Genomic DNA, 8,225 nt, shown 5'->3' on the forward strand with positions numbered 1-8,225 from the left:
AAAATCATCACCTCGTCAGACAAAAAAGTGAGTAAAACACCTTAATTAGGCTAAGAACTATAAATAAACTTGATTCCGTTTTTGTTCATTTAAAATTGGCCGTCACTTCATCAAGATAAAATAATATTAATATTTTATCTCGGCCAGTGCCTACCACCTTTTATCTTGCATTAGGACTACTTGTTTTATTTATCATACAATGTTCTTCCATCACACGTTCTGACACACTGACAGCTAAGTGACTGAGTCTGAATGAGAGTTGATTGTAATGAGTAGTAATTTAATGAAGATTAAGAAACATTTACATTTTAGATCCTGCTCTGTGAAACAGGGCAAGATCCACCACGGTGGCATTGCGCCTCGCGCATGCGTGATTCATGGATGGGTAGACCTCCACTGTGCTCTCAGTGTTTCAAGGAAAAGTGCATTTTTTTTTTTATTTTGCCTATCATCCAAAATTCTAATTATTGACATGAACACATATGTCTTTCCCTTAGTTGTAAAAACAGATAAGAAAAGACAGCACATTACTGCACGTAATGGGAAATACTTATTCCACCTATAAAGCCTTCTGAAAAAAACTCCAAAAAGCGCCAACAACACGCCAATTACATATAATGTGACATGTATATTAACCAAGCTGCAGCAACATTGTAATTGTTATTATTAACATTGTAATGCCGATCCAACTACGTTACTGCCGTATTGATAGCTTGCCACAACACACCAGCTAGCTATTAGCCGGCTGGAAGTCACAAAAGACCCCAAAATCAACATTCAAAGAACTGCAGGCCTCACTTGCCTCAGTTAAGGTCAGTGTTCATGACTCCACCATAAGAAAGACATTGGGCAAAAACGTTCCAAGGCGAAAACCACTGCTGAACAAAAAGAACATTAAGGCTTGTCTCAATTTTGCCAGAGAACATCATGATGACCCCCAAGACCTTTGGGAAAATTCTCTGTGGTCTGATGAGATAAAAGTTGAACTTTTTGGAAGGTGTGTGTCCCATTACATCTGGCGTAACACCGCATTTCAGAAAAAAACATCATACCAACAGTAAACTATGGTGGTGGTAGTGTGATGGTCAGGGGTTGTTTTGCTGCTTCAGGACCTGGAGACTTGCTGTGAAAAATGGAACCATGAATTCTGCTGTCGACCAAAAAATCCCGAAGGAGAATGTCCAGCTGTCTACAGGTGGGAATGTGAGAGTGAATGCTTATTTGTCCATATGCTCTCTGTGTTTGGCTGGTGGCAAGTCCAGGGTGTGCCTTGCCTCCAAACTCCAGCTCACCCATGACCCTAATGAGGACAAGCAATACAGAAAATGTATGGATGAATTTCTAGTGTTTCCTTTATTTATTTCCCAAATGGGACAGGACCCTGGGCAAATATTGACTTTTTATCCTATGTGGCAGTCGGCAGCAGGGTTTTCACAGTAATCCCACCAACCAGAAAGCACTGCTAGTATACCCCAGCAAGACTCTTGGGCTGAGTAGGGCAAGGCTTTTTGCTGTTCTTCCTGAAAAATGGACTCCCACTGGCCTGCAGTTTGCTGTGGAAAATATATTCCTTTATGTGCATGCGACCCCCTCCCGCCCCCAGCACCAACACCACTGCAGTGAATTACTAATAATAGTTGCCTTGTATGAAATTCAACACACAATATAGTCTGAATGCTCCTTAGCATCTCAGTGTGAGATGCGGCCTACTGCTGATGCTTTATTACACCCAGAGAAAGAATTCCTTCAGGCTTGTCTGCTCACAATAACTGCATGGCGCCACCCACAATAAACACAAAGCTAATATGATCACAGCTTAGCCAGACTAATATGTCAGTTCTGCTGTTAGCAGCAAAGTGGTTATGATGCCATTGTTGTCAATGACTCCAACAGTGTCACGAAGGTTAGCAGAACAAAATTCAATCAGCTGCCGGTCTCCCACAGGAACACCCGGTGAGGGGACACACATCCCGCTGAGATTTAGCCACATCCTCGCCAGCGTGAGGCCTCAAATCAAAAGCATCGCTGCTGTTTCATCTCGTTGCTGCCATTTTTTAAAACCCAACTTATTTTACATCACGTCTAAACCCACCAAGGTGAGGCCTTTAGAACACTCTGGATGTGATTATGCTCAAACACTTGTTTTTGCAGTTTGTTCACAGCGGCGAGCTATGCAAACTGCTGGGTAGGGAGCTGCCTTGAGGGCTGACAGAGAATGTAAATAGTCATGCCTTGAATTGGAATAGAATTGACTCTTAATTGAAGGCTTTCGTCTGACACAGAGATCTGTGTGAATGCAGATTATCGTCAATTGGAAGTAGGAGCTGCTGTCGGAATACTAATGTCCCCCTCCATCACCAGGCAATTTACCTCTCACTCACAACATCGGAGACATTTTGTTGCGCCAAGCGCATGAGCAAACATATGCTTTTTGTGTCTGACTCATTGAGACTTACTTGACTTTACTTGTGACAGCTGCAAAAAAGGTGTGGAATTTTAATGAGCCATGACATAATCATAATCATTTTGAGGTTTGATTTACATTAATAAGAGTGTGAATGGTTGTTTGTCTATATGTGCCCTGCGATTGGCTGGTGACTAGTCCACGGTGTACCCCGCCTGTCGCCCGAAGTCAGCTGGGATAGACTCCAGCATGCCCCCGCGACCCTAATGAGGAGAAGCGGCATAGAAAATGGATGGATGAAAGACATATTTGTTGTGTTTACATACATCAGACACTTTATTAGGTACACATGTAGCCTGTAATCTATCTGTACCGCTTGTCCATGTTAGGGTTACAGGTGAGCTGGAGCTTAGAGGCGGCGTACACCCTGGACTGGTTGCCAGTCAATCACAGAACATGTATTGACAAACATTCTCTCTCATATTCACACATATGCAAAATTTACAGTCTCCAATTAGCCTAACATGCATGTTTTTGGGATGTGGAAGAAAGTCTCCAGAAAATGTTGCAATATTGTGAAAACCATAGAAACACAAACACATTTTTACAGCACAAAAAAAGGACACCATTTTGGAGCAAGTTGGGGGGCTGGGTTATGTCATCGCCATAGAATAAGTCTTTAACAAATCAAAAAGTATAGCGACACAAATGATCATTTTAACGTCACAATCCAGCACAAACACAAACTTTGTTTTTGTTTAAAAAAAAAAGTTTTGTTCTTTATTCATATTTATTTTAAACATTTATTTATTTATTTATTTTTATTATTATTATTGTTATTAATGTATATGTAAATATATATATATATATAATTTTTTTTGGGGGGGGGGGTCTTACCGTTATCTATTATGTATTATCCTGACTATCACAGAAAACATGACATGGAATGCAGGAAGTGAACAACATGTACTGTACTAGATGTAGAATAGATGGGGGGTAGGATTAAATAAGCTTTGCTTCTTCCTACTCCTTTTGGACATGTGGAACTGTGAAAAAATGATTCATGAGATGTATTCCATTGTAACCTTCATGTTCAAATAAACTAAACCAAACCAAAACCAAACCAAACCAAACATAGCACAAATGACGGAGACAATTTTAGTTTAATACAGAGCAGATCGGCGCAGATTGACCTATAAAATCATCTTTAATAGGTAAAAAAAACGGACCATTTTAACAGCACAAAGCAGCACAAAGCAGCACAAACGAAGCACAAACAAAGGACACAATTTTTGCTCAGTTTGGAGCACATCATTGATCAAGAATACATTTTTAATGTCAAAAATAACAGCAACACAGGCGATAATTTTACAGCACAATCCAACACATACACATACTCAGATTGACCAAAATTGGCAATTTTAATGTCACAAACCAGCACAAATGGAGCTTAAAGTGAGCCAGTACAAGAGTTGCATTAAAAAAAATGTGCCTCTTAAAATGATAATTTTTTTCACTTCAGCTTTTCCCTGTCAGGGATTGTCACACTAAGTCAATTGCATAAATGGTATAATAATAATCAGTTATTGTCAAATTGTTTATGTTTTTTTCTACCATTTCGTATCTAAATGAGGAAACATTTTTCATATTGGAACATTGCATTTTGCAGTCAAAACGTAGCATTATTATCTTTGTAAAGACGTTATTTCTGGTACAGCTCTTGTGTTGGATCTGCAGATAGTCAAAAAGTAAATTATTATAATGAATTATTGCTGTTTTCCAAGTTTTCACAAGCTTTACAGTCAGAGCCCATTGGCCCATTAGGCAATAAAGGATGCTGCGAAGAGTGCTGTGGCCTCCAGGGGCGCCAAAAAAATCACCTTTGTTATTATTGTATTATATTAAAACTTGTTTTGAAGGAGAATGTCCGGGCATCTGTTCGTGACTTCAAGCTGAAACCAACTTGGGTTCTGCAGCACACTGGAAAAAAAGATTTTTTTTGTCACGGTAAATGTTACTTTAGTTATACTTGTAAATCATGTGAGAAAACTGTAGTTAATGTATTTATTTAAATGTATTTATATTATAATGTCTTAAAATGTATTTATTTATTTAAAACATCTTTAAATTGAAAGTGTTTACTAGCATTAGGTAGTAAATGTTGTATATTGTTTTTGTTATGTACATTTAAATAATACTTGAGTAACATTTACTTACTTAGTAGATCACATTTTGAGAATACAAAGTAAAATCTACTATAAAAGTTTATATGGTGATATCAGAGGCACTCCTAAGCTCCCACTGGTGGCCCGCCAGGTATGGCTGCTGGGCAGTCATGGTGGCCGTTGGCTAATGACCTGCTCTGCTGGGACTAATGCATCTGGGTAAAAGTTACAAAGTTAAAAGTTGTAGCTGTTGTGAGTTATTTTAAGCTCATATTTGGTACTTGTCTTGAAGCCTATATTATGATTATTATTTATTATCATTATTATTATTATTATTATACGAGTGTTAATTTGCTGTGTGATGATTTCCGCGTTATTTGTAAGATGACACCATGAATCAGACTGTTATATTGAGTAATGACCTCGAGAGCTTCCTTATTACTTGTGATTACCCTCTGCTAAAGAATAAGCCAATGACTTGCGAGAGGCACAGTATCTAAACAAATCAGTTGTAGTTCTGAAGTATAGGACATGTAGTGAGATTAGACATGGTCATAAATTAGCTGCACCACTAAGTTGAAAGTTTAAGAAAAATACACTGGATATCACGGCTTATATTAACTAAGACTTTTCTGTAGGATGTTTTTAAAAAGCAAGTAGGGATTACTTGAAAAAATGAAAAGAATTTGCAAGCACAGTCTAAGTAAAAATAACTACACATTTTTAAGTGAAGTTTTATGAGGTAAAGCATTATAAGCAAGTAGAGCTTACTTGAGAATGGTGTATAGTTTACATGAGAATGACCCTCGTAATATTTACTTAGATTGTCTACGTGGAAAAAGTTGCTGAGCTTTTTTTAAGTAAATGTTACTCCAGATTTTTTTCAGTGCAGGACAATGATCCAAAACACACTAGGAAGTCCACCTCCGAATGGCTGAAGAAAAACAAAATGAAGACTTTGGAGTGGCCTAGTCAAAGTCCTGAACTGAATCCTATTGAGATGCTGTGGTATGACATTAAAAAGTGGCTCGTGCTGGAAAACCCTCCAATGTGGCTGAATTACAACAATTCTGCAAACATAAGTGGGCCAAAATTCCTCCACAGCTGTAAGAGACTCATTGCAAGTTATGGCAAACGCTTGATTGTAGGTGTTGTTGCTGCTAAGGGTGGCCCAACCACTTATTAGGCTTTGGGGGCCATCACTTTTTCCACACAGGGCCATGTAGGTTTGGATTTTTTTTACCCCTTAACAATAAAAAGTTTCATTTAAAAACTAAACTGCATTTTGTGTTCAGTTGTGTTGTCTTTGACAAATTTCTTTGATGATCTGAAACATTTCAGTGTGACAAACATGCAAAAATATAACAAAGGAAGGGGGCAAACAGTTTTTCACACCACTGTAGCTTTTGTAAATAGTTATTTTATATAGTTTTTTGATATAGTTATTGCACAGTGTAAATATATCTTATATATATATATATATATATGGTTACTTATATTGTTTTATGTTGATTCTTGTATTAATAATTTACTACTATTATTATTATTATTTATTCACTTATTTATAGGATTTTTATTTGTGGATATTTGTTATAGTTCAGTTTTTTTTATTTATTTGTAATTTGTCAACCATATAAATTGGGCGACATGGTAGCTGGGATAGGCTCCAGCATGCCCCCGCGACCCTAATGAGGATGAAGCGGTATAGAAAATGGAAGGATGGATGGTATCTTACAAATTAAAAACAGTAAAAACAATGCACACAGCCATCAAAAGTCTTGCCTGGGCCGCCATTTTGGGTATGTGCGGTGCTGTTTACAGCCAGAGTCAGACTCAGGCCACCTCACTGAATAACATGTTACATCGCGTGACAGCAGAGGGATAGCAGGAGTACATAAAAGAAGGGGGGCATCAAAGTCGAGACTGATCCCTTCACATCCAATGACTGAGCCCCTTCCCTGGAGTCCTGTGCATGTCATCTTGCTTTTTGTCAGGCCTGTGATTATGGTGTACAAACCTCGAATCAGCAGGGGGCAATGTTCTCTCATTGAAGGCAGTCAAGGACAAATCACAGACTAGACTGAGTCTAATAGAGCAAATGCTAAGATAGTCCCCATATTCACATGATGTATCTGTGCCACTCTAGCTCACATCAGAGCCCTTTTATGTGTGAATATTTCACAATGAGCTATGACAGCAGTACTGACATGCATACATTCTCATCAACGCTGGATGCCTTTGAGATCATGTGTTCATCAATATTAAAAGGCAGCTTGTAACAACACAATTGCAGTAGAATATACTGCCATGTGCTGATGGACTAATGGGAAGGGAGTGATGACATTAAAACCTACTTAGTGCGTCACTTCTTAAATGCCCTTAGAGCACGAGACAATGCACGGCACGTTAACAATAGTATTTAGCATTCAGTTCAGCAATCAGGCTGCGACTGTGTGGGCCACCTGTGATTTCATGTGAAACACAGCAGATAAAAGAGAAATGGTTAATATATACTCCTCACAAAAAGCTGGGGATATGCGCAACTGTTATGTTAGAGAACAACAAGTATTGAACATGTTGGACATGCGCGTTCATAATTAGAGAAGCTCTTTATTCTCTTAATTAAGTTCACGTGTAAAGGTTATACGGTAGTACATTTTAGGTTCATGCTGAAATGTATTTGAAATATCACTAACTTCTTGTGCGTAGTATATATTAGCAAATGAAAGGAGGGGAAAAAATACGACATAAAGGGCAGAGCTTTGATTGCATTTTTTTTGTCGAATCCACACGGCAAACGCAAGAGTTTGTTTTTCAGCAGAAACATTTGTTGATTTTTGTGTAAATACATTCATTTAATCAATGGTGCATCTACAGTGACCTTCTTCTGTGTTTTTCACATTGCGTAACACAGCGGAAATATCAAGCATGTTCTCTTTTTAAGTGCAGGTGATAATTTAGAAATATATTTGTCAATTTTAGTCAGTTATTTTTTAGTCAAAAAAGTGAGTACACTTTCAGCTTGCCATTTTTATTTTATCTTCTCAAGGGACAATACTGTAGAAAATAAATGTGGATATGCTTTAAAGTAGTCAGTGTGCAGCTTGTATAGCAGTATAGATTTATTATCCACTGAAAAATGAGTCAACACAGCCATTATTGTCTAAACACATGTGAGTAGCAAGATAAGAGTCACGGTATGGGGCTCCACGAGTGCTACCCTCACCGGGAAGCTGCGATTCATCAAGGTGAAACATGAATTCCAACATGTACTGTGGCACCGTAAAGCAGTCCTTGGGAACCTGGGCCAAAACATGATAAGAAAGCCAAACAAGGTGTCTAACATCCACTAGCTCTACCAGTGATGTCATCATGGAGGAGTGGAAGAGGATTCCAGTAACAACCTTGTGTGTAGCTCCGGTCGATTCTGGATCCAAGAAGATTAAGGCAGTGCTAGATAACAATGGTGCACACTAAATATTCACACCAAGGACACATTTTAGACCTGTTCACTTTGAGGTGTACTCACAAATAATGACGATGTGTTGACTCATTTTCAGTGGATAGTAAATATATGCTGCTATGCAAGCTGTACACTGACTACTCGAAAGTATATCCAAGTTTACACTCTGTACTATTGTCTCTTGAGAAGATAA

The sequence above is a fragment of the Dunckerocampus dactyliophorus genome, chromosome 2, assembly GCF_027744805.1.
Source record: "Dunckerocampus dactyliophorus isolate RoL2022-P2 chromosome 2, RoL_Ddac_1.1, whole genome shotgun sequence".
In the NCBI taxonomy this organism is placed as follows: domain Eukaryota; kingdom Metazoa; phylum Chordata; class Actinopteri; order Syngnathiformes; family Syngnathidae; genus Dunckerocampus; species Dunckerocampus dactyliophorus.